The following is a 26978-nucleotide window of genomic DNA, read 5'->3' on the forward strand; positions in this document are numbered from 1 at the left end:
TTATAAATCTGGTCCTTTTTTTGCACATATAATTATTCCTCAATGCTTATTATTCTAAAATCATGTAACACAAGACAAAACTCGAATAAAATAGAATTTAAAGGTCTGAAAGTTGAGATAAAAGCTAAATTCATGGCAAAACTGCAAGTCTTCACTTCGCTTTGAATGTTGAAAAAGGCTAATTAAAGTTTTAGTCATAGAGAGAGGTAAATTGGGTTGGAAAACTCCTTGTATTCTCACCCACCTTTGAATCCAGGCCTATGATTAGAAGAGTAAGAGTGATTTCCATATCTCTTAAGTAAGTGTAGCAAACACAGGAAAATAAATGGAAGGGACACTGCAGAAAATATATATTTTTCAAATGTGAGTAGATTTCCAAATAAAACAGTAAAGGAAGGTAATAATTATTTAAAGGACTTTTAATGATGCTTAATCATATATATTTGAGAATTAAACTAAACACTGTGCAATAGACCTGCATGTAAGAATATTTATCTCTCAAAGTCCAAGAAATGGGCTTGTTTTTAAACTGTTCTGGGAAGCAGAGGAACTTTTTAAAGCAAATAAAATTCCAGCGTTGAACCAGATTTTTCCTGGAAGTTCTTCATACTGAACAAAAGCTGTTTTTCTGAAACTCATGTTTATGGTTGTGGCAGCAAAACGACCTTGCAAAAATATGCACACTCTAAATCTTGGAACCTGTGGATATAGCATGTTATATGGCAAAGAGTACTTTGCAGATGTGAATAAGGTTAAGGATTTTGAGATGGGGAGATTATCATAAACTAATAGGGTATAATGAGTCTGTTAACATAAGGCCTTAAAAAGAAGAGAATTTTCTCCAGTTAGAGGTAAGAGACATTAAGCAGAAGTGAAGGTCAGAGAGACTTAAACGATGGATGAGAAGGACTCAACCCTGCCATTGCTGGCTTCGAAGATAAAGGTCACAGGCCTGGGGGCACAGGAGGCCTCTAGAAGCTGAGAACAATATTCTGTTGAAAACCAGTAAGGAAATAAGGCCTTAAGGCCTAAAGTGAATGGGGGTGAATTCTGACAACAAACTGAGGGAGTCTGAAAATGAATCCTCCTCCAGAAACACCAGATAAGAGTTCACTTATGCCCTCCAAAGCAAAGCAAACAACCAAGCCTACCTGGATTTCTAAAATACAGAATAGTGATAAATTTATAATAATAAATGTATAGTAATAATAATGACAGCAATATAAAATAATGTAATGTCCAATGGTTTTGTCTTCTGGCACTGCACAGAAACTCTGTAAGTCTCAATCCAACTCCCTGGAATTATTTTAAGTTTTCAAAAACAACTTAATGTCTTTGAATCTGCCTTCTATTCCCCAAGCTATAACCCTAAATTCTTTGAATTATTCCTGCGTTCCTCAAAAGCATTAATTAATCTCTCTTTGCATAAACTTTGCTTTGTCAGTGCCAATCATAAAGCACGGTGCTCTGGGGCGCCTGGGTGGCTTAGTCGGTTCAGCGTCTGACTTTGGCTCAGGTCATGATCTCATGGCTCCTGAGTTCAAGCCCCAAGTCGGGCTCTGTGCTGACAGCTCAGAGCCTGGAGTCTGCTTCGGCTTCTGTGTCTCCTTCTCTCGCTGTGCCCCTCCCTCATTCATGCTCTGTCTCTCTTTCTCTCAAGAATAAATAAAACATTTAAAAATTTTTTTAAAAAATAAAGCACAGTGCTCTGTATTAAAGACAATGATTGAGAAGTGAACTGACTGAAAAGCACACTTACTTAACGGTGGAAAGTTGTAACAATGCAAGATTTTTTTTTTTGGCAAACATTTCATACTGTTGGTGGTTTAGCTGTGGTCAATTTATATCTTTGGATATTTCTCACATAAATTTCTCTAATTTTATTTTATTTCCTCTAATTTCTCTATTTTATTTATATATCTCTAATTTATTTCACACATAAATTTCTCTAATTTATATCTTTGGATATTTCTCACATAAATTTCTCTCTTTGCATCCATTCTTAAAATGATCAGTCAATTTTTTAAAGTCATACCCATATAAACACCAAACACTTCTGCCACCTATACACATACAACTATTTTTGGATCATACAATTTTCCTCTTATTAATTTTTGGTCCAAAACCAATGAGTCAAGACTACTTAAATTACTATACTTCTTTGATTCAAAGAAATAACCAATATATTTTAATAACATATTTTTAGGAAAAAAAATAATCAAATTAACTATGCACATCCATCATAGGTTATATTTCAATTTAGGAATGCTAAATATATATATATATATATATATATATATATAATTATATTAATAATATATATAATTGTTTTAAAATGTGTGTGTATATAGTATATATATATGTATATATGTATGTATATATACACATATATATATGTATGTGTGTGTGTGTGTGTATATATATATATATATATATATATAAAAATATGATTTGATGTAGTGAATATGACCTCATTTGGAAATAGTATCTTTGTAGGTATAATTAAGTTAAGGATGTCAGGATGAAGTCATCCTGGATTTAAGGTGGGCCCTACATCCAATGACAAGTGTCCTTTTAAGAGAAAATAGAAGATTTGAGGCAAAGAAACACACAGAAAGGAGAAAGTCACATGAAGATGAAAACAGATTTGAGTGATGTGTCTATAAGCCAAGGCACACCAAGGATAAGAAAGGCACAGAAGAGATTTTCTCTTAGAGCCTCCAGAAAGAACCAACCTTGCCAACAGCTTGACTTTGGACTTCTGGCTCCAGAAGTGTAGGAGAATAATTTCTGTTACCAAGCTTTTAGTAATTTGTTATGGCAGTCCTAGGAAACTATAATACAGATTTTGTTACCCAGAAGGGTGAGCATCTATAACAAGTACCTGAAAATGTGGAGTGGCTTTGAAATTGGACAATACATAGAGGTTGGAAGAATTTTGAGGCACTTAAAAGAAAAAGCCTAGATTGCTTTCCAGGGTTTACTGGTGGAAATATAGATTTTATAAGTGCTTCTGCTGATGTATGAGAATAAAATGAATAACATGTTACTAGAAACTGAAAAGAGGGCATTCTTTATTATAAAATTGCAGAAAACTTGGCTGAACTCTATTCTAGAGTTGTATGAAAAGCAAATCTTATAAGCAAGGAAGTTGGATATTTAACTGAGATTTTCTAGGAGTGTGTGTAAGGTGTCACAGGGTTTATTCTTGATACTTACAATAAAATGGATAACACTCTTGTTTAATAGTATGGGTCTCCTTGACGTGCACAGAAGATCCACAAAGTTTTGAGAATGTTATATCTGCTGAAAGTTTGCTAGGCTGGACTGAAAGATGCAGAGATGGGATAAAATAAAGGAAGACTGTCAGACTTCTAGGATTCTATAATTGAGAAAAAGGCTGTTAGGGCTATCTGACTATGAGGATGTGCTAACTTTCAAGAAAAGGAATAATGACTTGACAGTAGGGACACCTAAGTGACTGAGTTGGTTGAGTGTCTGACTCTTGATTTCAGCTCAGGTCAGAGTCTCACGGTTTGTGAGATCAAGCCCTGAGTCGGGCTTGCGCTGACAGTGCAGTCTACTTGGGATTCTCCCTCTCCCTCTTCCTCTGACCCTCCCCTGCTTGCATGCACACAATCTCCCTCTAAAAAATAAATTAAATTTTAAAAAAAGACATAAAGGTCAAAACCAGAGGAACAGAGGCAAAGGTCAGACAATCATGCCCTGAAAACAAAGACCAAAGTAACATTTGTAGGCCCAGAAGATGGAGAATCAACCACAGAAGATTATTCTCTGTCACTGAAATCTATAGGAATTTGTCCTGAGTTTTGAATCTGCTTACGACTAGGGACTCTTTCATTCCTTCTAATCTCTTTTTTGGAATGAGAATGTCTACCTTTTACCTACCATTCTATTTCAGAAGCACATAGCCTGTTTTCTAAATCACAGGTCTGCAGCTGAATAGGCATTTTGTCCCAAGATGAATCATAACCAGAAACTCAAATACCTGATTTAGATGATTTAGATAATGGCATATGAGACTTTTTGAGTTAATGATATTTATATGAGATTTTAGACTTAAGGTTGATGATGGAAGGTAATAGATTCATGGGAATATTGGCGTTAGTGAATTTATTTTACATACGGGTTGAATACGAATTATTAAAATTGTAGTTGGTTGAATAGTGCTTCCAAAAAATATGTCCAATTCCTAATTCCTGTGAATTCTGACATTTGAAGAAAGGATATTTGCAGATATAATTAATTTAAGGGTGTTGGGATGAGATCATCTTGGATATAAGATGCACCCTAAATCTAATAACTGGTGTCCTTACAAGAAAAAGGAGAGGAAATGTGAGACACACAGACATATTGAGGGGAGAAGGTCATATAAAGATGAAAGTAGATATTGTAGTGTATAATATGCACAGGCCAGGGAATACCAAAACTTGCTATCAGCCACCAGAAGCTAGGAGAGAGGCATGAGTAATGTTTTTTCCCTAGAGGCTCTAGAAGAAGTTTGTCTCCTTACTGACACTTTGATTTTGGACTTCTGGCCCCCAGAATTGTAAGACAATAAATTTATGTTGGTTTAAGCCATTAAGTTTTGGGTAACTTGTTATAGCAACTCTAGAAAAGTAATGCATACAAAAACACTACAGTTAAGTACTTATAAATTAATTTTTAGGAATTCATTTATACATTAATTCACTAACATGTATTTATTTATTAAAAATCCTTTCTGTGCCAGAAAACATGCTAATTCTGAAGATACCCAATTTTATGGAAAAAGAATCATGTTCCCCAAAATAACAAAATATTTGATGTATTAATGAAATGTCACAAGAACAAACATAAAACTGCAGTACTAATATACACTTTGAGTGAGACTATATTTCTGAGTGTGTAAGTGGGGTGTTGAGATCATCACTATGATGTAGAGATAGCTGGGCTTCACTCTAAAGGGTCAACTGAGTTAACTAAGTATAAAAGGGGAAGGTGGAGCACTCAAAAAATGGAGACTTGAATTTGCAAAGCATTCGCGGCAATAAGCATCAAGTATCACAGGGACTAGCAGGTAGTAACAGGCTGGAAAGGAGATAATGTTGTGCAATTGAAGGAAGAAGTGGATAAATTCACTAAGCATTTCTCAATCTTTTTCTGCCAACCAATAACCAATAAGAACACTCTCCCAATCTTCAAAATTCCATACAGTTACTTTCCCTATTCTCTCAAGTTAGAGTATAGTCTGTGGGTTAGGCTACACCAGTCAGCATTCATCACTAGTATTTAATCAGAAACCAGAGCAAGAAAAATTAGTAACCTCTCAGACACCTTTCCAGTTGGGAGAGTAAGGAAAACAGCAACAACTATATCTAGTTTCCAGGAGCAGTTTTGGAACCAGTGTCTAATGATTAGTGTCAATGGTATCTCGTGTCTAGAGGCAAAGTCTTTATGCTGAGTATCAGCAGCAAAGTATCTTCACGGAACCCATTTTATGGTTTGATTTGGGTCACTGTTCCTAGCTGTATGGCATCAGAGTGGTTCTCTGTCTCTCCAGAAAATTCTGTGAGCTATCGAATATATTTTAATACTTTGTCTTTGGCTAGAGTGTTTTCTCTGTTTTTAGAATTAAGGGACCAGACCATTTTGGGTGTGAGGACCACTCTAAGGTTGAACAACTTTATTCTAGTGTTGTACACAGAAAATATTGGCACTGAGATATGAAATGGTCATATCCGATTTTTGAAATATCACTCTGGTATAGTGCCAGAGATAATGTAATAGACCAACTGGGAGACCGTTTCAATTGTTCAGGCAAGAGAAAAGATAGTTTGTCAAGAACTGTGGTGGAGGACATGGAAAGAAGTACCTGCATTCAAAAAGTATTTGAAGGAAGAAACTGACAGAGTTTACAATGAATAGCAAAAGGGTCATGGATGACCTTACACTTTTTGGATTGTAGAACTGACATTAATTTAAATAGGACACATTGGGGGGTGCCTGGTTGGCTCAGTCGGTTAAGCGGCCGACTTCGGCTCAGGTCATGATCTCGCGGTCCGTGAGTTCGAGCCCCGCGTCGGGCTCTGCGCTGACAGTTCAGAGCCTGGAGCCTGTTTCAGATTCTGTGTCTCCCTCTCTCTGACCCTCCCCCATTCATGCTCTGTCTCTCTCTGTCTCAAAAATAAATAAACGTTAAAAAAAATTTTTTTTAAATAAATAGGACACATTGGAAAATGACCCATTTGGGGGGATAAGAGAAGGGGATGACTAATGGATTTAGTCTGAGCAGGCTGCATTTGTTTTTGAGATACCCCACAGGAGCTGTCAAACTGAAAATTGAATAAAAAGACCTCAAAACCAGAGGAGATAGTCGGACAGAAACAGTAAGTATAGGAATCATCTGTGTATAGATGGTAATTGAAGCCAGTGACATGCAAAGAAGAAAACATATAATGAGAAGAATCTAAAGAATAGATTTGAATCTTGAGGAGTCTATAAAGGAACAGCCAGAGACATAAGATAGAAGAAATGAAAAGAAGGGAGTTGATATTTAGGCATATATTTTTCCTTTCTTTTCCTTTCTCCTTCCTTGTTTCCCTCCTTCCTTCCTCCCTCACTTCCACCTTCCCTCCCTCCCTCCTCCCTTATTCATTTCTTTCTAATATTTAATATCAACAAATGTTATTTTTTTCTTACAGGAAGGAATTGGCTATTTTAAATAGATATAGAATTGAACTTACTACATTACTCTAAACAAAAATATCAAGAAGAAAAGTTAGAGCAAATCATTTGGTCTATTCCTGTTTATAAGTTCCTTAGTAAAATAGATCTAATAACTACTGCATTGTATATTTAGTAATAGCTGACATTAAATGAACACCACATTTCATTATCTTATTTAATGGTCACAATATTCCTATTTGCAGTGAATGGTTATTTTAAATTTTATAAATGAAGGAAGTAAGGCATAAGAAGAGATCCTTGAATCCAGTTCTGACTCACTTCAAAGATTATACTCTTACTTGTTGAATTGCTTTTTTTTAAATTAATTAATTTATGTTGAGAGAGAGTGAGAGGGTAGAAAAGGGGCAGAGAGAGAGTGGGAGAGAGAGGATCCCAAGCAGGTTCCAAGCTGTCAGCACAAAGCTCAATCTCAATCTGTGAGATCATGACTTGAGTGGAAACCAAGAGTTAGTTGCTCAACCAACTGAGCCACTCAAGCACCCCTTGTGAAACTATTTTATCTCCTAATAAACCACTTCTGCAACAATTATAAGGTATTCCTGTATACAAGGTCTTATATGTTTTATATACATAGAACTTCCTCTGGGCCTATAAAAAGTAAAATAAAGCCTTTTAAAGTTTTTTTCCACTAAAAATATAGAACTTCCCTACGACCCAGCAATTGCACTACTAGGCATTTATCCACAGGATACAGGTGTGCTGTTTCGAAGGGACAAATGCACCCCCATGTTTATAGCAGTACTATCAACAATAGCCAAAGTATGGAAAGAGCCCAAATGTCCATCGATGGATGAATGGATAAAGAAGGTGTGGTATATATATACAATGGAGTATTACTTGGCAATCAAAAAGAATGAAATCCTGCCATTTGCAACTACGTGGATGGAACTGGAGGGTATTATGCTAAGTGAAATTAGTCAGTCAGAGAAAGACAAAAATCATATGGCTTCACTCACATGAGGACTTTAAGAGACAAAACAGATGAACATAAGGGAAGGGTAATAAAAATAATATAAAAACAGGGAGGGGACAAAGTAGAAGAGACTCATAAGTATGGAGAAAAAACTGAGGGTTACGGGAGGGGTTGTGGGAGGGGGGATGGGCTAAATGGGTAAGGGGCACTAAGGAATCTACTCCTGAAATCATTGTTGCACTATATGCTAACTACTTTAGATGTAAATAAAAAAATAAAAAATAAAACAAGTTAATAAAAAATATAGAAGTAATATTTAGGGTAAACTGAGACCAATATTTAAAATATTAAATATTACACAATATTAACTATAACTAATCTTAAGTTCCCAGTATCGTGAGGGCAATATTATAAGAAATCTTTATTATTTGTCAGTTACTTGACAGCACATGCAAAAGAAATGTAGAATCACTAGGAGACATCGGAATGCAATAAAATCAAATTATGGAGATTGAACTTATTTATGTACTTTTATGTATTTTTTGTTCATAGTTATGCCAGAGAGAAAGTCTAGCCAGTTTTCAGCAGGAAATTCAACAATGTATCATGGGATAGTTTGTCAATGACTTAAATAAAATCACAGAGAGAATATTTTCTCCTTTTCTTCCTCCCTCCCCCCTCTCCCCTCCTCTCTCCTCCCCATACACCCTTCCACCCTCTTTTCCTCTCTCTCTCTCTCTCTCTCTCTCTCCATCTGGTCAGTTAATTGCTTCACAAAACAGAACTGCCTCTCTCTAATAGATGCTGAACTGGACTACATTATTCCAAACTAAAATACTAAACAGAAGACATATGGAATAGCAATAAAGCTCAAGATGCTGACAAAATAGGCTATAGATATAAAATCTACAGATTTTATATATAAATATACATATGTGTGTGTGTGTATATATATATATATATACACACATATATATATACACACACACACACACATACACACGCAAGCATATACAGACATAGATAATGAAAACAGGAAATGTAAATTCCAAATCTGAGGATCAAATGACCAGCTGATGAAAAATGAACAGGAGCACTTTTTAAGAGTATTCTATATGGAGTGCATGAAAACAGTTTGTCAATGCAATAGAAGTTATTGATATGACTTGGATGCCCATTTAAAAAGTCTGTATTTCATGAGAGATAAAGGTAACATCACAACAGGTTTATACTTAGTACAGGCCTCCTATTCTTTTAGCATAATATTGACAAATTTAAATAGTTTTTCCTTGAAAAACTAAGGGAAAAAAACCAAACCAAATTCACTTACATTCTCCATGATTTCTTCTGCAAATTATGACTCTGACAATTGGAGTTAAAAAAAAAAAAAAGAATTACAATAATGAAAAACAGGCAATAAATGATTCAAGGTGACTTCCAAATGAAGATGTGAGGGCTATTTAAGCATGATATAATAATAGCATTCAGATTTACAAAAGAATCCCATTTTATAATAACAGTGATTGTCTATGTTGAAGATACAATAACTGAAAATCAGTTTAATTTGAAGCAAATGTAATTCGAATTATATGAAAAGAATTACTAATGAATACCAAATATTTAAGTAGGAACAATAGATTTAAAGGTCAAGAATTCATCAGTGATGTTAAATTAAGCATTTTAACTTTATAATTATTCAGTTCAATTTTTCTTACTAAAAATTTCATAATTATGCCCAAATTATAAAGTATAGCAATACTATTTTAAGAATCCTGGCAGCAAATGCTAATGTGTCTTTATACCATTACCAACCTATTTTAAATGCAAAAAATTCCATTGAATTTGTCTTCTCATCAATGTTACTTGTGTCTTCTGAGTAAACAGAAGAAAATTATAACTTTGCACTTCCTCATCCTAAAAATCTATTAGCATGTTATAATCCTGGCACTATCAGCTTATGTTGAAATGGAGGCAAAATAATATTCTGAGGGAAGGGGTAGGTAAAATGGTAATACTTAACTTTCCTTTACAGCACTAGTAATTCTATTAATTTATGATCCTCCCCCCTCCACATTTCTGTTGTTATTAAAATTATCTCTTGGACACAACATCTACCCTTGCTGTTTCTTCTTCAACTTAATCAGATGCCAAATTTAGTTATGGAAGATTCTGAACCTTAAAACATAATAAAATGAAGCCAAACTCCAAAATAAAAATTTTCTGTGCTAAGATGCACATACAGACACTTAAGCATTCAAATTTTATCATAAATTCATATATCATACTGTGAATTATTAAATAAAAAGTAACTAAAAATTAGTGTCCAAGAATAAGAGTCATGTAGAAAAAAAGAACTTTTATTATAGCCTATATATAGAAGCAACAGTTTGAAGAATTGTGAAGTATTTTTAGAAAACTAAGACAAAAATAGGTAAAAATTGAAAGCAACAACACAAGTTTAGTTGTTTGGGGAAAGAACCAGAAGTGACAGGTTTCTGAAAAATATTACTCTCAGCTAGAGATTTAATTTAGTCTCAGGGGGAAAAAAAGGTACAAAGAAAAGTCATTGTTGTGCTAATTTAATGTTATCTGAGGAGGCATGATCATTTTTTTTCCTTCTTGAAATATATTGTCTCTTAAGGTTAAGATGCTTGTAGATTAAATGGAGAGATTAGCTTTCTTCAAGAAGGGAAGAGGCTAATAATAATGAAATTCACTGGCTTCCTTCATACTATTCTAGATTTTGGACAGTTGCCTAATTTATGCCTGAATGCAATGGAAGCTTTAGGTAGTGTGTACCTATAATATGTGGAACCTAAAAATAGCATATAAATGCAATGAACAGAATATTTACTTTGTCTTTATTACCTAGACATAGAATAAAATATATGTACAATTAACTCCAGTTTAATTATGTTAAAGGTGACCTGCAAAAATATCATAAATTTCAATTGCCTCAGCTATGTGCTTCAGCAGTTAAATATCTCTTCCAGCCAAGCCAATATAAGTCAGCAAATAAGCTGATAAATAGTGACCCTTCAAAGCATTTTTTAAAGTCCTTAAAGTCCAACTCTGCCATGTTTTAGTTTTGCCAGTAATATCAGGGCTCACATGTCAGGGACAAGAGCTAACCAGTGGAAAAGTCTGAAGATCTATAAGACCTTATCCAGTCAACTTTTCATTCAGGGAAAAATGGGTTGACATAATTTTCTTGGTCCTTGCCACACCTAAAATATAGTCATTCTGAGTCACCAGATTCTAGTAAAAGATAATGATGGAATAGTGTGCTATGATACATATCTTAATATGAAATGTTAACTTCAATTTTTAAAAATTTTTAACTTTTAAAGCTAGTAAATTTCTAACGCTGGGCCCACTATTTCCTGTTTTTTTCCTCTTTATACTAGGCAGGATTTTTCAGATAAACATAGTCAATATAGAGAACTAACCAATATATACTGGGGGGTGGGGTGAGGAGAGTAGTTGGGAGGGGATTAAAATTAATCATCAAAACATCCCACATTACATATTCAGACTCCCAAATGTCAGAAAGCTGTAGCTTAACAAAAACTATACTTTTGTTTCCTGGCATAATGCTTTGAACCCACTAGAAAGAAATGTCAGCAGGGTGGACAGTTTCTCTGTATAAGATAAACTCAGCTCTACTTTATTCTGTAATAGAAACTGATTTGCTTCTTTGAAATCTACATATGGGAATTATTTTTAAAACTGCCACGTCATCATTAATATTGAATACTGAAGTCAGACACTGTACAAACAAGAACCCTAAGAAATTATATTATTTCTGTCTTTCACATTGTGACACTAAAGATCAAGGTCAAATAACTTTTCCAAAGACAGATATATTGTAAAGTCTAAAGCCAAAATGTAACACAATCTGAGCTCCATCAGAGGCCCTGCTTTTTCTCTGCTTCCATTTGTATTCTTTATGTGTAGTTGCAATCCTACCTTCTCCAACCTAATTCAACTTTTAACATCTAGAGGTTATTTGCTGCTGCCTGCCTCTCTAGTCCTGCTCATAACCACAGCTTAAGAAATCCCTGTTGCCTTGCAATGTGTAGAGCCTTCCATATAGTAGCCACGTGAAAAGCACCTCAGGAACAAATCAACACCTGCACTTCCTAGTGAATCCTCTTGTGATTTGATTTGGAGCTCATTTCTGAAACAACTGTGTCTTTCCTCTTCCAAGGTGGTTTTATAACTTATCTCTGGATCAGTGATTATATACCTTCCCCATGTACTTGGGAGTGATTCGGCGTATGATTGCAATTCACTCTGAAGTGCCCCAAAGTCTTCCAAAGGTAAATACAGTTACTAATACATCCTCCAAAACTTCCATTTAAATATTTCCATCCATTTTGTTTCGAGTGGTAACAGATAGATAGAAACTAGTCTTATTTATATATAGTCTTACACAGTTGTTCAATACACTATTACTGGTCTTGCTTAACTCTTTTACATGTGACTATCTTCAGGCATCATATTGAATTAACTCTTCATTTTGTGTGGAAGAGATGTTCAACCAATATTGACTCATTTATTTAACGAATGGGCAACAACAGCAGAAAAAGCCAAATTAAAGAAAGGATAATCTAAAAATGGAGAGCAAATATTAAAGACAGATCTTCACAGATGTGGAATGTGTGAGAATTCCACAGGTGGAAATGTAAATTGGTACAATTGCTGTGGAAAACAGTATGGAGGTTCCTCAGAAAATTAAAAACAGGATTCCCATATGACCTAGTCATTTTACTACTAGGTATTTATGCAAAGAAAATGAAAATACTAACTCAAAAAGATATATGCACCACTATGTTTAAAACTTGCAGCATTATTTACAATAGCCAAGACACACACACACACACACACACACACACACACACACGAACGCACACACACAGGAATATTACTCAGCCATATAAATGAAATCTTGATATTTGCAATGACATGGATGGACCTAGAGGGTATAATGCTAAGTGAAATAAGTCAGTCAGAAAAAGACAAATACCATATTTCACTCATAAGTGGAATTTAAGGAACAAAACAAAGAAGGAAAAACAAACCAGATTCTTAAATACAGAGAAGAAATCTGGTTGTCAGAGGGGAGATGGGTGTCGGGCGAGGGGATGAGAGATTTAGATAAAGTGGATTAAGGGCACACTTATCTTGATGAGCACTGAGGAATATGTAGAATTTTTGAATCATCATATTGCACACCTGAAACTAATATAACACTGCATGTTAATTATACTTCAATAAAAAAATAAATAAAAAGACAAATTTCCACAGATATTAAAGACCAATAACTATACTTTTTAAGTGGGTTTTCATTGTGCAGTGCTTATAATCAGTTGATTCCAAAATTTAAAGTAGACTAGACTTACTTAAATCAAAGCTGCATGCTTTTGTACATTTTATGATAATGGTCTGAAAAATACCAATCGTATTTCAGGAAAAATAAAAATGTTAGAGTTAAAAAATGAGAAAATTAAAATGGATTTACAACTCCAAGGATTTATGATATTCTTTATTTATGAAGGAAAGTCTTTTTGTGAGTAGGTAGCCCAGTTCCCACAGAATTCTTTTACCAGACCAATTCTTTGTCTTAAGGGTTCATACAGATTTGGAAAAAAAAAATCTCTCCCACCAAACCAGAAAGGAATATGCTGCTTAATAATTGTGTGTTCAAATCCTCCACTACTGAAGGTGATGTTGCCAATCGTCTTTTAACAAGTTCAGTTTTCAAATGGATGAAGATGAAGAAGGTGGAGGGAAAGATTTTTAATTCCTTATCCCATCTTGGTGGAAGGTGGGAGATTTTCCTGCTTTCTAAATATTTTTCTCATTACAAAGAGCATATGCTTTTTTTTACGAGGAGATATATATAAAGAACAGAATAACATAATACTTACAGCCCCATAACAGAGAAATAATAATTTGGAACATTTTGATATATATTCTCTAGTCAAATCTCCCATTTCCTATGTGAGCTCAATTGACCTCCCCTCATGAGACTGAGATGAGACTATGCCAAATATTTTTCCCCTATCCTGTGAGAAATTCAATATCTTCTCCAAAAGCACAGTGGACTCACTGAGGCATATAATATGCAAACATATTTATAGTTATATATTTATTATGTTTATGTATTAAATAATATATTTATATTTACATATATAGTTTTAGGTATATATATTTGGGATGGCTAGTCATTTCTGGCTTTGGTTTCTGCTTTCTGCTGTATTCTTTTTCTCTGTTTTGCATTTGGTGATTAGTACTTTACCTATGCTCACCCCACCATTGACATGGAGACATTCATTTATTCAAAATATATTCAGCAAATGTGAACTCTGTGTTGGAGACTATTCAAGGCAATGGAGAAACAACAGTGAAAAAAATATGGAATCCTATTCTTATATTTCAAGGATGGTGAAGAGTACAAGGTGCAGACACATAGTATAACAGCTCATATGTCAGATGGCATTGAATGCTATGGAGAAAAATAAAGCAGGGGAGTAGGTTAAGGGGTTGCAAAGGTGGAGTTTGCAATTTCTAAAAAGTGGTCTGGGAAGACCTTATGGGGAAGGTAACATTTGCTCAAACACCTGAAAAGGGTATTTAAAGTCTAAAGATACTTTTAATTGCTATCTCATCCAACCAATTAAAAAAGAAAACAAAAAAAAAATAGCGAAAAACTAAGAGGCAGCTGTGTTTAGACGTTGACTAGAGTTTCAGGAGAAATGGAAGAGATTTGCTATAGCAACCACAAAACAAAAAATAAAATTAAATGCCAGATTATATTTTTCTTAAGAATTCTCATAATAAAAGGGTTTAATCCCTTGCAGTGTTAATGAGCCCTCTCTCCCTTGTCTTTCAATCTTCTGAATTTCCTTCTCTTTCACTCTCTATTCAGGATCCCACTTCATTTCCCCCCTTGTTTTTTCCCTTTCCTTGATGTCACTATTCTCTCACCCTAAAATTATGTTCATGAATGAAAGACTATATAGAACATTTACTTGTATAGGGATCTACCTTGTTATTTTTTGTAGTTTACCATCTGATGACATCAGTGTCTCATAATCTGCACTTAGAGGAATTATGAAGGTACTTTCCTGAAAAAAGACTATTCCATCTTGAATGTAAATTCTAAGTGCTAAAGATAATGTTTTTGCTACACTACATATGAATGTTTATAAGTAATTAGATGCATTTTAGATGCTTTGTAGTATCTTTTTTATTTCATGAAATATTAGCTCTTTGCTGTATCATTACAATTTCAAAAATAAGCTTTAATTACAGCATATCATTGTTTTATGTTCTAGTTCATGCAAAGAATTTCACTATTATAAAGCATTCTAGCTATTTCTATTATTATTATTATTATTATTATTACTACTACTACTACTACTCCTCCTCATAAAAATAATGTAGATGTAACACCACATACTCTGGAACAATAATTGCCTGGGTGGTATGGAATCTGAGTACACTTCCAAATAACTGTGAGACTCTGGACAAGTTATTTAAAACCACCAGTCTTCAGTTTTCTTATAAGTAAGGATAATAATACAAATATCATATGATTGTTGTGATAATTAATGAGTTAATATAATGGAAAGCTTTAAGAAAAGGACTTGAAACATGACAATTAAATGTTACTTATTATTATTATTAGAATTATGATTACATTTTGGACAAATTTAGTGTCTGATTATTTCATTAGGATTAGAAGTGGATCTGATGGCTAAAACAAATGTAAACATAATGAATTTAAAGTCATGGTCCTTATAAGAGACTGGTTTCTAGGTATAAATGAGAATACTAACCTAATTTTATTAGTACTGAATAATATGCTTTTAAAATATTTGATGAATTTATAGATATCAATGATACCACATTATAATTTCTATTTATTTTATGTTATTAGGTGCTATAAGCTGTTTTCATATGTTCATTGGACATTTATATTTCTTCCACCAATAATTATCTATTTATATCTTTATCATTTTTCTATAAAGTTTTAGGTTTTTATAAAATATGTTTCTAATTAGGCAGAATAAATGTACATGTAAAAGGCATGTAAGAGCATCTGCAAACCTTTGATTTCAAGAGCCATTTGACACATAAATCTTTCCAGATAATGGAAATCAAGATGTCTAAATATCACCATCAAGAGAATTATGAAAATTCCTTTAGCAGTCCATTCTGATCTTAGAAAACTTTAATTATATGTGGCTTTTTTTTATTATACAAAGGGATATCTTCACAAAGTTCCATTAAAAATTGATTTCTGAATGTAGGGTGACAGAAAAAAATTTAATAAAAAGACTGTATTTTTAGAAATTAGAATAATCCAGAACTGGATGTGTAAATGATAAAAGAAAGATTTTTCTCCCACTTACTTTGTAACTTCAATTTATGAAAATCCCAGCAGTGTTCTGTTTAAATTACGGGCTTTACAATGGCCAAATTGAATTCTGATAGCTTACCATTATAAGATCAGTCGGTCAGCCAATTGTTATAGATTATTGCCTCAGCAGCTGTGGATATCTATCAGGGCACTGTGGGAAGCTTAAAATTTTAGGCATATTTAGTTGCACCCTTGTGTGATATAAATGACTATCTTAATATTTAAATTTTCCTCTATTGGGATATAAAAGATATATCTCTATGTACCCTGTGCAAACAGAAAATAGATACATTCTGCAGTTTTAATTTTTCACATCTATTCATTGACGCACTCTGTCTTACAATAATAAGGTTTCTTTGGTTTTCCTTTTGTTATGGGACTCTGTTTATGTGTTGTATAAAGGCTCCATGGAAAACATGAATAGCCTTTCAGTATGAGTATTATTTCTGATGTTGAAAGGAATGCAAATTTGTGTATTAGAAGAGTCTCTGGGGTTCAAGTTTCCACCATTTCTAATTATTAACTTACAGGCACAGGTGAAACAAGTTCGGGATGTCGGGATTTGATTTTCAATTAGATTTCAATCATTTATTCAACCTGTGAGTATAAAAGAAAAATGAGACAACCAGAAGCATTTAAGGATTTCGCCCAGACATGTGCCTAGTGAGAAACAGAACAAATTGAGTACTTAGGCTGGGGCATTTTCCAGAATAATATTCTCAAATATTCTAAACAGTAGGAGGACTACTGTGCAACTTGTTGAATCCTGCCAGGTTACGATAATCATTTTATTAAAGTTCCCATTTATCTTTATTTGATATAAAGACATCTATTTTCTTATATAACATAAACACTTGATGCTATTTCTATTTAAAAGGCACACAGCCATCCAAAATAGCATCTAACTACTAAACAGCATAATTATCTATGCAGTTTGATAATAACTGAAAGACAAATTTGACTTGTTGCCTTACTTTAGTTACATCTACAGAAGAATTTAACAGGATTTAAATATGCCCTCACATACAAATCTACTGTACTATTTTGGAGAAAACCACCCACATAGAAATGATTAATACAACAAATCCACTGTATCTTTTTATTTTGGTGATGCTTGTTAATGAAGTATATATGGGATCAGTTCCTGAAGCAAATGCAGTTCCTGAAGCAAAAGTTACTGTTTAGGCACAGAAATGTGTTTTAGTACTTTCCCAAGGGAAAAGAAGAGCATCTAGCAATGCCTGCTCAATTACAGGATACTTCCAAAATAAATTATAATGCAACCTGGTGTTAGAGCCCAATGTATTTACCTTGATTGGAAGATAGATTTTATGACTATTTACCACAGAGAAAAGCAAAGCAAAAATATTCAGCCAATTCCCTGATGGTGTTTCATTAAGTTACTGGTGGATAATTTTGTTTATCATATTATTGCACTCCTGATGACACTAACCAACTCTAAAAAAAATTAGCTATCTTACTTAGGACTGCTTTGACATATGTTAGAAAAATTTCCATTGAGCCAAGGATAGACCGAATTGATCTTCACACTCCTTCCCAAAGCTGCTCTGAATCAGTCTGTTCCTTTCTAGTTGTCACCTTCAAAGAGACCTTATGTTCTTTCATGAGCAAAATGCTCTGTTACTCAGGGAAATAAAATATATTGTTTTGTACTATACTCACTCTTTCTTTTCTTTGAATTAATTGCCCCTTGCTAATTTTCTGGTACTATTTAAGTCTATTCCTTATTTCAAAAACAGTTAATGACTGTGTCAACAAGCAGTCTGAAGAAGGGTTGTATAGCACTGACCCCTATAGCTAAGAAAGCTCAACTCCTTCTACATGGTTCTAAAGGGGTCCTTTATTTTTTTTAAATTTTTTTTTCAACGTTTTTTATTTATTTTTGGGACAGAGAGAGACAGAGCATGAACGGGGGAGGGGCAGAGAGAGAGGGAGACACAGAATCGGAAACAGGCTCCAGGCTCCGAGCCATCAGCCCAGAGCCTGACGCGGGGCTCAAACTCACGGAGCGCGAGATCGTGACCTGGCTGAAGTCGGACGCTTAACCGACTGCGCCACCCAGGCGCCCCTAAAGGGGTCCTTTAAATTGAGGTATGAATATTAATATTGTTCTCTATTTAAAAGGACAGAAAACAATAGACAGTTAAAGGCCGAAAAAAATGTTTTTTAAAAACTGCAGGAAAGCAGTAATCATATTGGGTAAAGAACTCTTGTCTTAGAAAATCACCCCACTGTGAGCTTACATAAACAGTTGAAGCCACTGGATATAGCTTAGATAGGTGTCTAAACAAAATAAATAGGGCAATAGAATTTGTAATTCAGATCCAATGCAATGGGGCGGCAGTGATGAGGGAGCTGAGCTGAGCAAGCTGAGGGCAAAGTACAGGCTATCCCTTCCCAGGTGGGATACGTGTGATGGTCCGTGGACACTCCTGACTGCTCAAGAACAGGGGAAAGGAAAGAAAGCAAATGATTGATTGCTAGAGATTACAGTCATGCAGGACAGGAGTTTACAGATAACTTAGTAAACTGCAAGAGAAAGGCAATCTTATCCATAGCCTTATCTCTGGAAACCTGTAGACTCTGTTTCCTGGAGCACTAATATCACCCTCATCAAGATGTAAAGGGGTTTAAGTGCTTGTCATGGTAATGTGGGAAACAAAGGCAAATGAAAAATTAAATTCCCTACAGCCCATTGACAAGGCCTTGAAACAGGCAGAGTAATCTTCCTCTAGAAGCTCAGCTGCCTCAATGATGACACTAGGGGCAAAAAGGAATCTTGGCTTAATATTATCCTAACCTTCCCAGGATCCTGTGAGTCTCCTTAAACACCTAAAAATTCCTTTGCAAACTTCCTTTATCTTTAACTCTCAAGTATATGTTGGCAATTACACTCCAAGCATATGGCCCCTGATAGACATCTGAAGGGTCTCATGACTGAGGTTTTACTAAACAGTGATAAATGATGTTTTCTTAACAACAGCTAGCCCCTCAAGGTCCTGGAAACCTTGCTTCCAAAATTCCTTGGAGACTTATGCTGTCTCTAACCCCCTCCCAACCTGAGGGTATATAATCTTCATAACCTCAGTGCAGCTCTTTCTGCCAGTGGTTCCTGTCCCTGTGCTTTCATACAATCACCTTTTTTGCACCAAAGATGTCTTCAAGAATTCTTTCTTGGCTATCGGCTCTGAACCCCTACCATCACCCCGAAACCCCACCAGCAGGAGTTGAGAAAGTTTAGATTTAGGAAGGTATAAAGAGTTGAGGAAGAAAGATCTTTACCGAATGAGGAGTTTAAAAGGCCATGGCAGCCAGAAGAGGCCATGGCTGATGCTACTCCATATTTTCTGCTTGTTTTTTGTTTTTGTAGAACTAGGAAAGATGCCTTTCCATCAGATGAGAATAACACTGGGCCACAGCTCTGGGCTGAATTTTAGACTTCAGTCACCCCTTCAACTCAGCATCCCTGTGCAGGGCACAGTCTGCTGAACTGTGTGGCTATCTTGGACAGGGCTCTGGAGAAAGGGTGACTGTCACTGATAAGAGTAATGGCCAGACAACATAAGAACAGGATACCCAGCAGCCATTTTCCAGTCATTCTTTGACCTATATTATAAAAGAGCTAATTCCCTCTTGTATTTGGTGAGATGATGAGCGAAGTAATGAAAACTTAACAAGAAATCTTGTGTGAGCTATGACCATGTGCAGGTAAGTCCCCTAAGAAACGTCAGAAATTGGGGTAAGGTGTCCTGATAAAATTAAATACAAGAGGATTTTGCAAGGTCGTAGAGGATCTGGGAACATCTAGTTAACAAATCTATAGATTGTTATATTTTAGACTTTTATATTTTAAGGGATTTTAGTTTTTTGTTACATTTAAATGATGAAAGAAACTGAAGTGACTTTAGGAAAATAACAGGGCAGAGGTTATAATTTCTTTTTAGATAATTTGATTTCTTAGCACTCTAATGAATTATCTCCCAAAATATAAAAATTTCTTTACATTTATTAGTGAATTATTTAAAAGAATATATAACATCTATGGAGAAATAGTGACAACTTCCCCTAATAGGAATATCACAATCTTCTATTCTCATGCCCTCAATGTTACTGAGGAACTCTAAACATTGCAACATTTCAACGTTAATGAATTGAGGCCAACTGATGTCCTTCTCTTTAAATTCTTAATAAATTCACTCATGTTTTACTTCTTTCCTCTTAATTTTTCTAAGAGGATACCCTCCTTCACTTTGACATTTGGCTTTGTCATTTCCTGTGTTTTGTATTTGACTTATTTTTTTTTCTTTTTGTATGTTTACATTTTTTCAAGGAGAGTGGCATAAACTTTTTCCTCCAAGAATTTGTCTTCCTTGGCCTAAATATTTTCAAGTTTCTCTGATGGTCAAAACATAGGCAAACATAGAAGGAAACCAATACCTCTCCCAAAATCAAACTTCGAAAAGCTTTCAAGGCCTTGCTCCATTATCTCTTCTGTTGCAATTTTGTTAAAGGAAAGAAGTTCCAAACACTAGCTCACCTTCTTTCGCTTCTTAAAAATTTGCATTCTGGATTAAATCTGCCAATATATTGCTGCTAAAATTTCTGTGCCTCCTCATCAATGTATTTTAGTTTCATTCATTAAATACATCATATTGTGTTGTCCTCATATTTTTTACTTCCAAGCATTTGATATTACTGCTCTTCTCTTTGCTGAATCTCTCTGTTCTTGAATTTACTATTGTACACATATATCTACCAATCCCCCTATCTATCTGACTGATATTTATCAATCCCCCTCTGTGGATTTTTTCCTTTATATATTCTGGATTACACAGTTCATTTCTTTCTTTTACTACTCAGTTTATTTTTGGGCTTTTCTTTTTCACAGATTTTCTTTTATCACCTAAGTGTAAGTGCTATTTGTCCACATTGACAGTCTTGATATTTCCAAACGTCTACTGATACTTTTTCTTAGAAATATTTATCACTTAAGTGAGAATTGTTAAAATAAATTTGTTATCCTATTATCTGTATATCTTTCTCCTTCAGTACATTGTTCTTAAATTCATGGTTCATTCATACTAAAAACACCTATGTAAATTTCAGGAACTTTTCCTTCATATGTCAACTAGATATATGTTTTTCTAGTTTTCCTTGTTATCAATGGAAGATTTGTCCATGAAAACCAAAAAAAGAAGCATACACTGCCTGTGATAATGAATCCAATAATATACATCTTTTATAATCTTGGTCATGGTCTCATAGCAAGGTTCTTACAAGTTCACATTATTTAGCCATTGTCCTGACTGTTCCATAATACCATTGTTTTCATTTTCCATATCTTATATAAGCAAAATATATCTTTAAAAGGGGACTTCTCCCTAGATATATATGTGTGTCTTCCTTTTCCATAAACTTTTACTAAACAAATGATTACTTTTCACAAGAAGTAGCTGTGGAATAAAAATTTCCATAGTCAATTTCAGTACCTGAGATATGTAAAGAGTGTATCTATCCATTTTTCATGTCATATAATGACAAAAATTAATTTTCTCATTTTCAGGCAATTTAGGTCTTTTATGTTTGTCAAATTTGAGACCAATTCTTTATGAGATACATTGTGAGTAATTTTAGTAAATAATTTTAAATGTATTGATATGCTACTCACAATTTATATGTTGAAATATGGAATTATCCTTTTAAAGATTATGACATTTCATACAAATTGAATATATATTATTATAGAAGCTATAACTGACTTATGCGTAGCATAACTCTCCAAAAAACTTTAACCTATGAAAATATTGGCCCTAGTTTCCAGGGAACATTTAGTAGAACATGAGATTTGATACCCTGATCCAAGTGGCAAATACTGATCCAAAGCATAGAGCCATGAATTTATATGTGAATTTTGATGAATTTTTTTCAAATGTAAAAGAACATATATATTCACATTGTTTTAATTTAAAAGTAAAAAATACCAAATGAAAAAGAAACTTAAAAAATATGCTTTCATTGGAATTAATCTCATAAACTACTGTCTTATGACATTATTTTTACCAAAGACTATGATATTGAAAATTAACTAGGACAGGCATTTTACTTTTAGGATAGACAATTTTGGTTGTATCTGTATTAATATAAAAAAATGCTCTGTAATCTCTAGTTTGTATAATTATTGTAAAAAATGCCTATTTCCCCAGTTCTGTACAGTTCCATATTTGGAAAACTCATCCCTATTGCAAAATAACAAGACAACTGTCATAAATACAAGAGAAAATTGACACTATAACATAGACTTAAACATGTATATATCATGTGTGTAAATGTGTTTGCGTATAACATGTAGATAGACATAACTTTACAGACATAGATATATCTATTTGTGTGTGTGTGTGTGTGTGTGTGTGTGTGTGTGTAAAATACAATTAAACAATACAATAGACACTGAAGTGGTCTGCCTTATATCTAGGGTCAGCTATTTGTAAAATCTTACTTTTAAGTATCCACACAAAGTATATTTGTCATGAGCTCATATTTCATTTATCTTATACTCATATCCCTGTTACCTTACTGTAGTGTGATGAAAGTGAAGCACTCTTCTGCTTCCTTGTCCATGTAGGTAAGTCGATCCTAATTTCTATCTTCTTTACTGAAAGTATTGTACTATATCATATAAGGGAACAAAACTTAAATATATACTATATTACTGCTCTTAAGTTTCTTTTTTTTTTTAATTAATGTTTATTTTTGAGAGAGGCAGAGAATGAGCAGGGGAGGGGAAAAGAGAGAGGGAAACACAGAATCTGAAGCAGGTTCCAGGCTCTGAGCTGCCAGCACAGAGCTCACCACGGGGCTTGAACTCACAAATTGTGGGATCATGACCTGAGCTGAAGTCAGATGCTTAACCGACTGAGCCACCAGGCACCCCTGCTTGTAAGTTTCTTAAAGCTTAGTACATGTATAGTGAGATAATATGGCAAAGTGGGAAGAGCATCTTTCAAGGAGGATAAAACCTAGTATTATCTGAGTTAACATTTCTAGCAGTATAGCTTTAGGTATCATACATATAAAGCATGTTACTGGGGCCAGATGAAATCTTAGATCATTCCTAGCAACAAAGTCTGACCTTAGCATGTAAGGATAAGTATAAAAGGAATATTAAACCCTTGATGAAGAGGAATTTAAGGCTTGCTAAAGACAACGATGCACGTGTAGTAATCATGAACCTCGCAAAATGCCCTTCCCAAATAATATGAAATAATTCACAACTATGAAAATTCTATACAAAATCACACCCTCATCATTATTTGAGGACAATGAATGCCAAAACTTCAAATCAACTGTTAGTGAAAGGAAAATTCAAAACCCCTAGCATTTTGGTCCAACAAGTGCCAGCTCCCACTCTGCTCTCTGTAAGGCCTTGAGGTAAACAAAAGCTGACAGAGGAAAAAAACACAAGGAAGACAAAGAAGGGATACTAGTAAATGGTCCTATGGGAGAACTGAAGCAAGCACCAAAAACATTAAAACTACCCTAAAGTTTAAAATACTAAAAGAGTAACCAGGAAGAGTCAGAGCACAGATATAGAGAAGGGATTTCAAAGTATGTGTTATTTAAAAATACCAGATGTCATGGGCGCCTGAGTGGCTCAGTCAGATACTTAACTTCAGTTCAGGTCATGATCTCATGGCTCATGAGTTTGAGCCCTGCATCAGGTGCCTGGAGACTGCTTCAAATTCTGTGTCTCTGTCTCTCTCTGCCCTTTCCTTGCTCATGCTCTGTCTCTCTCTGTCTCAAAAAAAAATATTTAAAATTTTTTTTAAAAAAAATTAGATGTCATAGCAAGGACGAGGCATACAATTTAAAGGGACAGGTTTAGCTTAAAGGGATGGATAAAGTATAAAAACATAGGACCCCAAATGCATAACTTGTATGAAACTAAAAAGGCAAATAGGAAGGAAAAGTGTCTTTTAGCATTGAGGTGGTGGAGGGAGAAAGAAGGAAAATGGAGAGATTAAAATCTTGCAAGGCCAAAGTCAACAAGAAACCTCACACACTCAAAATTGAAAGACTTACCACAATGCTGTGAAGCTTGAAATCAACCACAGGAAAAAGTCTGGAAAGCCTCCAAAAGCATGGAGGTTAAAGAACACCCTACTAACGAATGAGTGGGTCAACCAGGCAATTAGAGAAGAAATCAAAAAATATATGGAAACAAACGAAAATGAAAATACAACAATCCAAACGCTTTGGGACGCAGCGAAGGCAGTCCTGAGAGGGAAATACATTGCAATCCAGGCCTATCTCAAGAAACAAGAAAAATCCCAAATACAAAATCTAACAGCACACTTAAAGGAAATAGAAGCAGAACAGCAAAGGCAGCCTAAACCCAGCAGAAGAAGAGAAATAATAAAGATCAGAGCAGAAATAAACAATATAGAATCTAAAAAAACTGTAGAGCAGATCAACAAAACCAAGAGTTGGTTTTTTGAAAAAATACACAAAATTGACAAACCTCTAGCCAGGCTTCTCAAAAAGAAAAGGGAGATGACCCAAATAGATAAAATCATGAATGAAAATGGAATGATTACAACCAATCCCTCAGAGATACAAACAATTATCAGGGAATACTATGAAAAATTATATGCCAACAAATTGGACAACCTGGAAGAAATGGACACATTCCTGAACACCCACACTCTTCCAAAACTCAATCAGGAGGAAAGAGAAAGCTTGAACAGACCCATAACCAGCGAAGAAATTGAATCGGTTATCAAAAATCTCCCAACAAATAAGAGTCCAGGACCAGATGGCTTCCCAGGGGAGTTCTACCAGACGTTTAAAGCAGAGATAATACCTATCCTTCTCAAGCTATTCCAAGAAATAGAAAGGGAAGGAAAACTTCCAGACTCATTCTATGAAGCCAGTATTACTTTGATTCCTAAACCAGACAGAGACCCAGTAAAAAAAGAGAACTACAGGCCAATATCCCTGATGAATATGGATGCAAAAATTCTCAATAAGATACTAGCAAATCGAATTCAACAGCATATAAAAAGAATTATTCACCATGATCAAGTGGGATTCATTCCTGGGATGCAGGGCTGGTTCAACATTCGCAAATCAATCAACGTGATACATCACATTAACAAAAAAAAAGAGAAGAACCATATGATCCTGTCAATCGATGCAGAAAAGGCCTTTGACAAAATCCAGCACCCTTTCTTAATAAAAACCCTTGAGAAAGTCGGGATAGAAGGAACATACTTAAAGATCATAAAAGCCATTTATGAAAAGCCCACAGCTAACATCATCCTCAACGGGGAAAAACTGAGAGCTTTCTCCCTGAGATCAGGAACACGACAGGGATGCCCACTCTCACCGCTGTTGTTTAACATAGTGCTGGAAGTTCTAGCATCAGCAATCAGACAACAAAAGGAAATCAAAGGCATCAAAATTGGCAAAGATGAAGTCAAGCTTTCGCTTTTTGCAGACGACATGATATTATACATGGAAAATCCGATAGACTCCACCAAAAGTCTGCTAGAACTGATACATGAATTCAGCAAAGTTGCAGGATACAAAATCAATGTCCAGAAATCAGTTGCATTCTTATACACTAACAATGAAGCCACAGAAAGACAAATAAAGAAAATGATCCCATTCACAATTGCACCAAGAAGCATAAAATACCTAGGAATAAATCTAACCAAAGATGTAAAGGATCTGTATGCTGAAAACTATAGAAAGCTTATGAAGGTAATTGAAGAAGACTTAAAGAAATGGAAAGACATTCCCTGCTCATGGATTGGAAAAATAAATATTGTCAAAATGTCAATACTACCCAAAGCTATCTACACATTCAATGCAATCCCAATCAAAATTGCACCAGCATTCTTCTCAAAACTAGAACAAGCAATCCTAAAATTCATATGGAACCACAAAAGGCCCCGAATAGCCAAAGGAATTTTGAAGAAGAAGACCAAAGCAGGAGGCATCACAATCCCAGACTTTAGCCTCTACTACAAAGCTGTCATCATCAAGACAGCATGGTATTGGCACAAAAACAGACACACAGACCAATGGAATAGAATAGAAACCCCAGAACTAGACCCACAAACGTACGGCCAACTCATCTTTGACAAAGCAGGAAAGAACATCCAATGGAAAAAAGACAGCCTCTTTAACAAATGGTGCTGGGAGAACTGGACAGCAACATGCAGAAGGTTGAAACTAGACCACTTTCTCACACCATTTACAAAAATAAACTCAAAATGGATAAAGGACCTAAATGTGAGACAGGAAACCATCAAAACCTTAGAGGAGAAAGCAGGAAAAGACCTCTCTGACCTCAGCCGTAGCAATCTCTTACTCGACACATCCCCAAAGGCAAGGGAATTAAAAGCAAAAGTGAATTACTGGGACCTTATGAAGATAAAAAGCTTCTGCACAGCAAAGGAAACAACCAACAAAACTAAAAGGCAACCAACGGAATGGGAAAAGATATTTGCAAATGACATATCAGACAAAGGGCTAGTATCTAAAATCTATAAAGAGCTCACCAAACTCCACACCCGAAAAACAAATAACCCAGTGAAGAAATGGGCAGAAAACATGAATAGACACTTCTCTAAAGAAGACATCCAGATGGCCAACAGGCACATGAAAAGATGTTCAGCGTCGCTCCTTATCAGGGAAATACAAATCAAAACCACACTCAGGTATCACCTCACGCCAGTCAGAGTGGCCAAAATGAACAAATCAGGAGACTATAGATGCTGGAGAGGATGTGGAGAAACGGGAACCCTCTTGCACTGTTGGTGGGAATGCAAATTGGTGCAGCCGCTCTGGAAAGCAGTG

Source organism: Lynx canadensis, chromosome F2 (genome assembly GCF_007474595.2).
Source record: "Lynx canadensis isolate LIC74 chromosome F2, mLynCan4.pri.v2, whole genome shotgun sequence".
NCBI classification, from domain to species: domain Eukaryota; kingdom Metazoa; phylum Chordata; class Mammalia; order Carnivora; family Felidae; genus Lynx; species Lynx canadensis.